Below are 7,921 nucleotides of genomic sequence, written 5' to 3'. Positions count from 1 at the left end.
CTGCCACACGATATACGAATGCGAAAATGACAACTTTGGCATAGAAAGCCCTCAGTTAACGATCAACGCTCCGTCATCGTAATCATCGTCATCATCGAAACTTGAAAAGCAGTTATTCTGTTCAAAACTAAAAATTATTCGATGAAAATGTGTTCACTGTGTTTCGGTAGGGGAACAGAATACAGTGAACACATTTTCCTGTAAATTTTCTTGATTTTGAACGAAAAAACTGCTTTTGAAAATTCCGAAATCAATGACGGATTCTGCCCCCTTAATAACTGTGGAAGTGCTCATTGAACACTAAGCTGAGAAGTAGGCTCTGTCCCAGTGAGAACGTAAATGCCAAGAAGAAGAAGAAGAAGGAGAAGAAGAAGAAGAATAAGTTTTGAAAAAAATGAAGCTGCCTGTAGAGGGCTTAATGCATAAACTTCAGTAATTTTGTGACTATTTTTATTTCTGAGTGTACTGAAGCTGAATTAGGATTATAAAACATACTTATTCAGCTCTTAATCATGTTTACGTTATACATATGGAAATCAGAGTTTCAAATTTTCCCGGGATTTGACTTCCCGGCAAACGGGAAATTAGGTTGCCATTTCCCGGGAAATCCCGGGATCCCGGGTAATACTCAGAAACGTCAAAATAAAGCAAATTCCTTTTTTCGTGTAGGTTTGAACAACTAAATTTGTATGGTTTTTGTTTGATTTTTTTTTGTGAGTAATTTATTCATGTTTCTTAAAAAAAATCTGATGACTTCGTTTTAAACGCTAGGTTTTAAAATAAGAAAATGTAAAACATCAAGCAAGTTCATGTGGAGCTTATACTTTTCAAATCGTTTGAAGTTCAATTAATATTGACCTACATTGAATCAACCATTTGAAGCACTAGAATGATCACCAACATTCACCAATGTGTTGAAAATTTGTGACATGCAAACTTCATACGCTTACTCAATTCATGGAAAAGATTTCTCGGGAAATCCTTTATTTTGCAAAGCATATAAGCTTTTTCAGAAAACATATCGTCAAAAAATGCGATGGTGTTCGTTTGAAAATAAATGATCAATTCTTTTTTTGCAGTGCAACAACTTGGGAAATACACAGATCCCGGGAAAAAGAGAATTCCAGGAAACAGAAAATAATTTCCCCGGAAACGGGAATCCCGGGAAATCTCATTCCCCGGGAAATGTTCCCGGGATTGGCAACTCTAAATTGGAAATACCTGAAGTTGCGAAGCAAGTAAAACGTTAGTTCGTCTTCTAAATATCCCTTTATGCATATACATTTGTTTGGTGGAATATTGGCTTTTTAATGGGGGGAAACATGTCTTGTTGAGCTTATTAGTAAAACAATCTTGACTAGTAGCATGAGAGTCTTTGGAAATGTCCAATAAGTGATGATTCAATTTTTGTACATTTCAATGCATAACGCTGAACATTGACCTAAGATAATGTTTGAAGAACATCATCTCAGCTTCTTATAGGGATTTTTTTAGTCAGCTGCCATTACCATTATTTAACAATAGTTTAAAATGTTTGCTTATTTGTGGCTCTGAATTGTTAGTTGGGTTGCCAATTACTGCACAGGCTAAAAACGCGCCAATGGGGTCCTAAAGCCCTGTCTCAGTTTTAGTACCAAACGCTTAAGTTTAGGGCAGAAACACATGTTTACTCAATTTTTAAATGATTTTCATTGGTTTAAGTACAAAAAACTTTTTTTCATGATTTTTGAGATTTTGTCACACCCTTTGGTTTAAACTCAAATGTTGGGTATATTTTGTTTACCGTGTCCCTTCCGAAATGTCAGATAGGAACAACCCCACACGGAGAAAACGAAAAACCCATATTTGAGTTCTTTTTAACTTACTTTTGAGTTATTTTTCTCTCCCTATTTCATTCGCTCCTTCTATTGTTGTCAGAGAGCGAAGAGCAAAACAACCCAAAAACCGAACCTTTGTGCGTTACCTCAAATTTGAGTAAGTGGCACAGTACTGGAAGTTGAGTTATTTGATCTGCCGATTGAGTGAAAAGAACTTAGCCAGTAGGTATTTTTTCGCATGGCTGCAAATGAAAACAACTTCTACCCCATCAACTCAAAATTAGGTTAACGTCGAACCCCCGGAATTGAGTGGAATGAACTCACTTTTGAGTACTTCATTTTCTCCGTGCAGTGTTAAAACTATATGCCCTGTGGCAATTTTGTCGAAAAGTGAATGTCAAACAAGATCACAAGTGTCAAGGTTCATATTTGGAACCAATTTTAAATTGAAGTTTAAAAATGTTATAGCCGTTATTTGAGCTGGAAAACTTGCTAAAGTAGTTGCAATAACATGCTCTTTCGTATTATTAAATAAAAACAAGAATTCGTTAAACATTTTAGCACCCAATTATTGCACACCCATAAGGAATGCGTGGGCTGTGCAATTGGTAATCTACCCCAAATATTCTTTACAAAACCACAGATTCTGTTTAAATTTCTTGATGTTATCACGATTTGAATTTGGGCTCAATACAACTTCATGGCTCAGATAATATATTTCATATTTGTATCAAAGAAAATCAAAGGTTTTTAAAAGTTTGTAAATCTGAATCTTTCGACTTCGGCGTTCAATATATAATTGGAACGAAACGAAAGCAACTAAATTAAGTTCAAACTTGATTTAAGTCACTAGAAGCTTTATGTGGTCTTGCGGGGATCGATACACATTGGAAAGCTCACTCGTTCAAGAACTGGACCATCCACAGGGCAGTAGTATTAGTGGCAGCGTCCATTCCGTAGTGTTTGTTGACTTTATGTTCAAAATCCGCTCCGAGCATAAACTGTTAAGCTTGATAAAGTATACCTAAGTACGACAATGCAAGAGCGCATTCCAGAGAGAATGAGAGTCCAAAACGGAACGTTCGCTGAAGATCAAGTCGGGTCTCCGTAGGGTTGTGATGCTGCGACGACGTCAATGTATGACGCTGGGATGGGGAGCCAAAAGGGGAACCACGCTGTGTCGCGGTCTTAGCGGTCGGTCTGTCGTGGCTTTGCTTAGCATTGTCCTATACCCTAGTCGCAAGCAGGTACGTAAGGTAGGTACGCCAACAACACACCACGGCAGTCATCCAGCAGCCATCAGCAGTAAGCGACAGCAGCTATAACAGCAGCAACGGCAGCTTCACCGGCAGAGGCAACATCGATGCCGTAAAAGTCGACACGATCGATTCACCGGGCAGGGTGGGGTGGCTCGACCTTTTATCCATACAATTCCAGAAAATGTTTACCGGTTTAGCGACAAAGTTATGCGCAACGTGATTCAACAAAATACGAAAATTGCCAAAACCTCTTCTAAATTTTTGTGTTACATCTTTACTGAGACAGAACCTGCTTCTCAGCTAAGTATTTTTATAAGAACATTCACAGTTATTAACTGAAAGCTGTCTCTGTCAACTTTATTCAATTGTATTGATTTGACAAGTACAAAGGTACAAGTTTAAAAGATGTGAAGATCTTAAAATTCTTCACCTGCAAAGATCTTCGGAGCTTCCTCAGTTTTGTGGAAGGTTTAAATTCTTCAGAAATAATAGCAAATTTCCAAGACAAAATTCTATTTGCTAATTTCGCCCTTTCAGCTACATGTTCTCCGACTTTTCGATTGAAACTCGTTTATTTCTTTATTTTGCTTAAATTCTTCAATCGTATCATTTCAAATATTATATCGAGTTGTTTTATTTTCAATTTCACAACATTTTTTCACAACTAACTGAATCGTAGCCACTTGAAGAAGAACAAATCTGTGCACAGCCAACAATTAATTATTCCAATAATTTTCTTCTTTCTGGCGTTACGTCCCCACTGGGACAGAGCCTGCTTCTCAGCTTAGTGTTCTTATGAGCACTTCCACAGTTATTAACTGAGAGCTTTCTATGCCAATGACCATTTTTGCATGTGTATATCGTGTGGCAGGTACGAAGATACTCTATGCCCTGGGAAGTCGAGAAAATTTCCAACCCGAAAAGATCCTCGACCAGTGGAATTCGAACCCACGACCCTCAGCTTGGTCATGCTCAATAGCTGCGCGTTTACCGCTACGGCTATCTGGGCCCCTATCAATTTCAATAATGTATGTAGGAAAATTAATAGTTTAAAATTTGAGAAACAAACTTTTATTCCAAACACTATTGAATGCATTTCCTATGTCAAGAAGAGCAAGACCAGTTCAATAGCCTTCAGGTGTGTTTCAACATATCAAACTCGTTACACGTAAAAGTTGTTGAGTGGTCTAAATTATATTGTGAAATCCGAACTTTCAAGCAGTAAATATTTAATTTTTGTAATAACAACCAAAATATATTTTTTTAATAGCTGTTCGATTCTTCGACCTTGACGCTTGCTCCTGCGGGGGTGGGCGAAGAGGGCAGGATCAACATGTCACGCGTCGGTCAAGTAAGGTTAGTAGTGTTTGATCTGTCGCGTCGCTTGCTCTGTGTGGGCGAGTGATAAACACTTGTCCGGCGTACAGTGCGATTATCGAATTATAACGCGAATCCCATTAGGCATGATTATATCATGGATCGCATCACCAACAATTGGTGACTCCCAGATCTTTACCTTATCTCACTAAAACTAAGGATTTTCCATGACAACTGTGGAGATGCAGAGGTATACTCGGTCTCTCGGTCGGTAACAATGGTTGTCTAACTAACATTCTTTCCCTTCCCCGATGACCGTAAGGAGCTGGCCGGAGCCGTTATCGACTATTAAAATTTGAGCTCTCTATTTGTGCACAATAAGAATGGTAAGCTAATTCCAAGCTCCATTCCTTAAATCTCTGTGCAACTCTAATTGTTCTGGTCAATCACGGAGTAGCAACTACGAATTGTACGGTCATCTATGCTCATGCTCATGAGAACCAAAATATTTGTTTCTGAGAGTTTACTGTTAGATTAAAATCAAGAAAACTACTTCTGATGCACGTTCCAATGATTGAAAATGTTTCAGATAGGATTGAAAATCGCTGTATGGAAAATTTAAAATGTTACACGAATATGTTCAAAATTAAAGGCAGTGTGTAGCAACAAAGGTAAACACTAATGAATACAATTTTTCCGTCTTAAACCAACAAATCGCTATAACTTTCCCAAATCTCAATCAATTTTTATGATGATATTTGGAGTGAAGGTCTCTTACTTGAATATAATTTAAAACATCATAACATCAACATACACTTTATAAAATAAAGATTTTGAATTTAAAGATTTACCAAATCAATTATTACAAATTTGAAGAAACGTTGAAAATTTCAGCACCTTGTGCCATTCATCCACGTTACCAATCGTTAATCAAACACTTAACTTTCGATTCAATCGAGCAGAACAGTAATCTCCAAGGCAAAGCGCTTAGCCGGGATTGTAATGTGTTTATAAAAGTTATTTTTTTGGTTCCTGCTGCAGACTCGTACCACGTAGAATAAGCACAACAACACCAACAGGAAGAACAAGCCGACTGGTGCTGGAGAGAAACTAGTATACCGAGCGGAATAAAAAGAAGTAACAAAATTCAGTTAAACACATGGACTGGAGGAAATGGAAAGACCACGACCAAACTGCCCGCAAGGAACGAAGCGAAGAGGACAACAGAGACCCAAGAATGGTAGAGAGCAAAAAAACTGTTCAGACGGTCTTTAATCTTTCCTCTTGGAGGTGCTGTTGCTGCTGCGACTCACTTGGCAAAAGAAGGCTGTTCGTGATCTTGGTGCTGTGAACGGCAGAACTGCGTCATAGTCTTCTCGTGGCGATGTTGCAGGGCAAAGGGGTTTAAAATGCACGTTTTAATTTAATGGCATAGTTTTCATTTCTTTTAAATTTTCAATATAAACAGTACGTATTGGGACTTTCCTTAGCCGAGTGGTTTGAGTCCGCGGCTACAAAGCAAAGCCATGCTAAAGCTCTCTGAATTCGATTCACGGTCGGTTAAGGATCTTTTCATAATAGAAATGTCCTTGGTTTCCGTGGGCATAGAGTATCTTATTTGTCACACAATATACGAAAGCGAAAATGTCAACTTTGACAAAGAAAGCTCTCAGTTAATAACTGTAAAAGTGCTTATAAGGACACTAAGCTGAGAAGTAGACTTTATCCCAGTTGGGTTTTAATGCCAAAAAAAAAGTATTGGGTAGAAAATACCTAAGATCACTCCAATGCTAGTATTATATCATTTCTAGACCTCTTATCTTTTGCTCTCACATATAGTACAGAACCACGACCAATTGGAAGGATAATTGAAAAATATAGTTTGAAATTCTAGTTATTTCTGAAAGACTGTGAAAATTTTGTTCAAGGCGGTCCTTGGATAACTTAGATCTAAGCCTCCAAAATAATCCATTTTAAATGGAAAATCGAAAACGCTGCAAATGTACCGTCGCTTTATCAATTTAGTTTTCGAGTTGAAAGAAGCTAGGAGTAGAATTCTGATACATGAACAATATCGATGTCATTTGTTGACTTTATCAAAGGCTTCAATTTTGACTAATGAAGGGGAACGCCTTTAAGGAGTATGCTTACACTAATCGAAGGGTATAAATAGACCAGTCTAATTGCCTGCGTAAAAAGTGCAATGTTGACAAAATTGTTTGGCGAGTCATTCACGTTTTGCGTTTAAACACGCTTCTTAGTTCTGGATTCTCAAAATTTGGCTCACCAAAACATCCGCGCTAGTAATGAAATATTTTTATTTTTATTCTGTAGCCCGATATTTAGCAAAATTTTCTCAGTTCAACTATTCTTAACGTTTATTTCAAACTTATTTTTATCCAGTTTTAGTATGTAGATAACGAATAATGTAACTCAGTATTGCTTTTTCATAAGGGCTTATCTAAATTCATCGATATCTCTTCATCTTTGCTCTCATTGCGTTATTGCAGAATACTGATTCTCCTTTCGTAACATGTTTTCGTGCTGTAGGATGAAAAATCGCCATATCTTGCTTTACTTGATTATCAAGAATAAGTACAGGTTTATTTAATTTAGCGAAGTTATTAGCAAAAGAGAGGATCGATAAAGAGAAATCGCTCATGTCAGTTAGGCCCTTATGCAGTAAGAGTGCAGAATTATCCTAACATAGTTAAACTACTTGTCCAAAGTCCAAATTCCTTGAAAAATTATTGAAGAAGTGATACTCCCATACAATATGAAGCAAACTTCATTACTATTTTTTGCTTTTTTCTTCTCTCAGTGATACAAAAACATTTGCGGGAATCTGATACCTGTAAATTAAGATACTTTGGTTTGGGACAAGATTCCGAATTCTCACTCACACTCACGATCATGGATTTCTCTCTCTCAACAATTTTCAGCAAAAAACTGCATGCGAAATTATTTGTCAACAAAACAAAGCCTGAAAAATAATCGCACACTTCCACAGCTGTGAGAAGTTTATTTTCTCTTTTTCCTATCAATAGATAACTTTTTCTGTATCCATCAACACAAGCAGCAGATGCTTTTATACAAAAAATTAACAACTGATTTCATCAATTTGATGTGTTAGCACAGTTAGAGTGCACGTATGGAGCTTGTTTTTAGCAATGTTCTAGGTTTGAATCTTGTCAACAGCACCAGTTTTTGTTTATCCACATGGTGATGATTTTCGGTAGAAGTTGGTAAGCGAAAATGAAAATATGATGGGGTGAAAAGAAAGAAGAGTAGAATGATTTTCGGATATCTAGGGAACATTAGTGTGAGCGGAAAAAGATGTTCACGTGAGGAAGAAGCGTAAAAGCATTTTCCTTTCGTGCAAAAAGTCGAAGATTTCGGATCATTGATACAAAAATTCAACCTTGTTTTAAGACGTATAATGCGGAGGACGCAAGGCCATTCTTATATCGTATAGGATGACATCGTGGCTACGATGACATCTTCTTCTTTCTGACATTACGTCCTCAC

Source organism: Aedes aegypti, chromosome 2 (assembly GCF_002204515.2).
Source record: "Aedes aegypti strain LVP_AGWG chromosome 2, AaegL5.0 Primary Assembly, whole genome shotgun sequence".
NCBI lineage: Eukaryota > Metazoa > Arthropoda > Insecta > Diptera > Culicidae > Aedes > Aedes aegypti.
Note: the sequence above shows the minus strand (reverse complement) of the source record.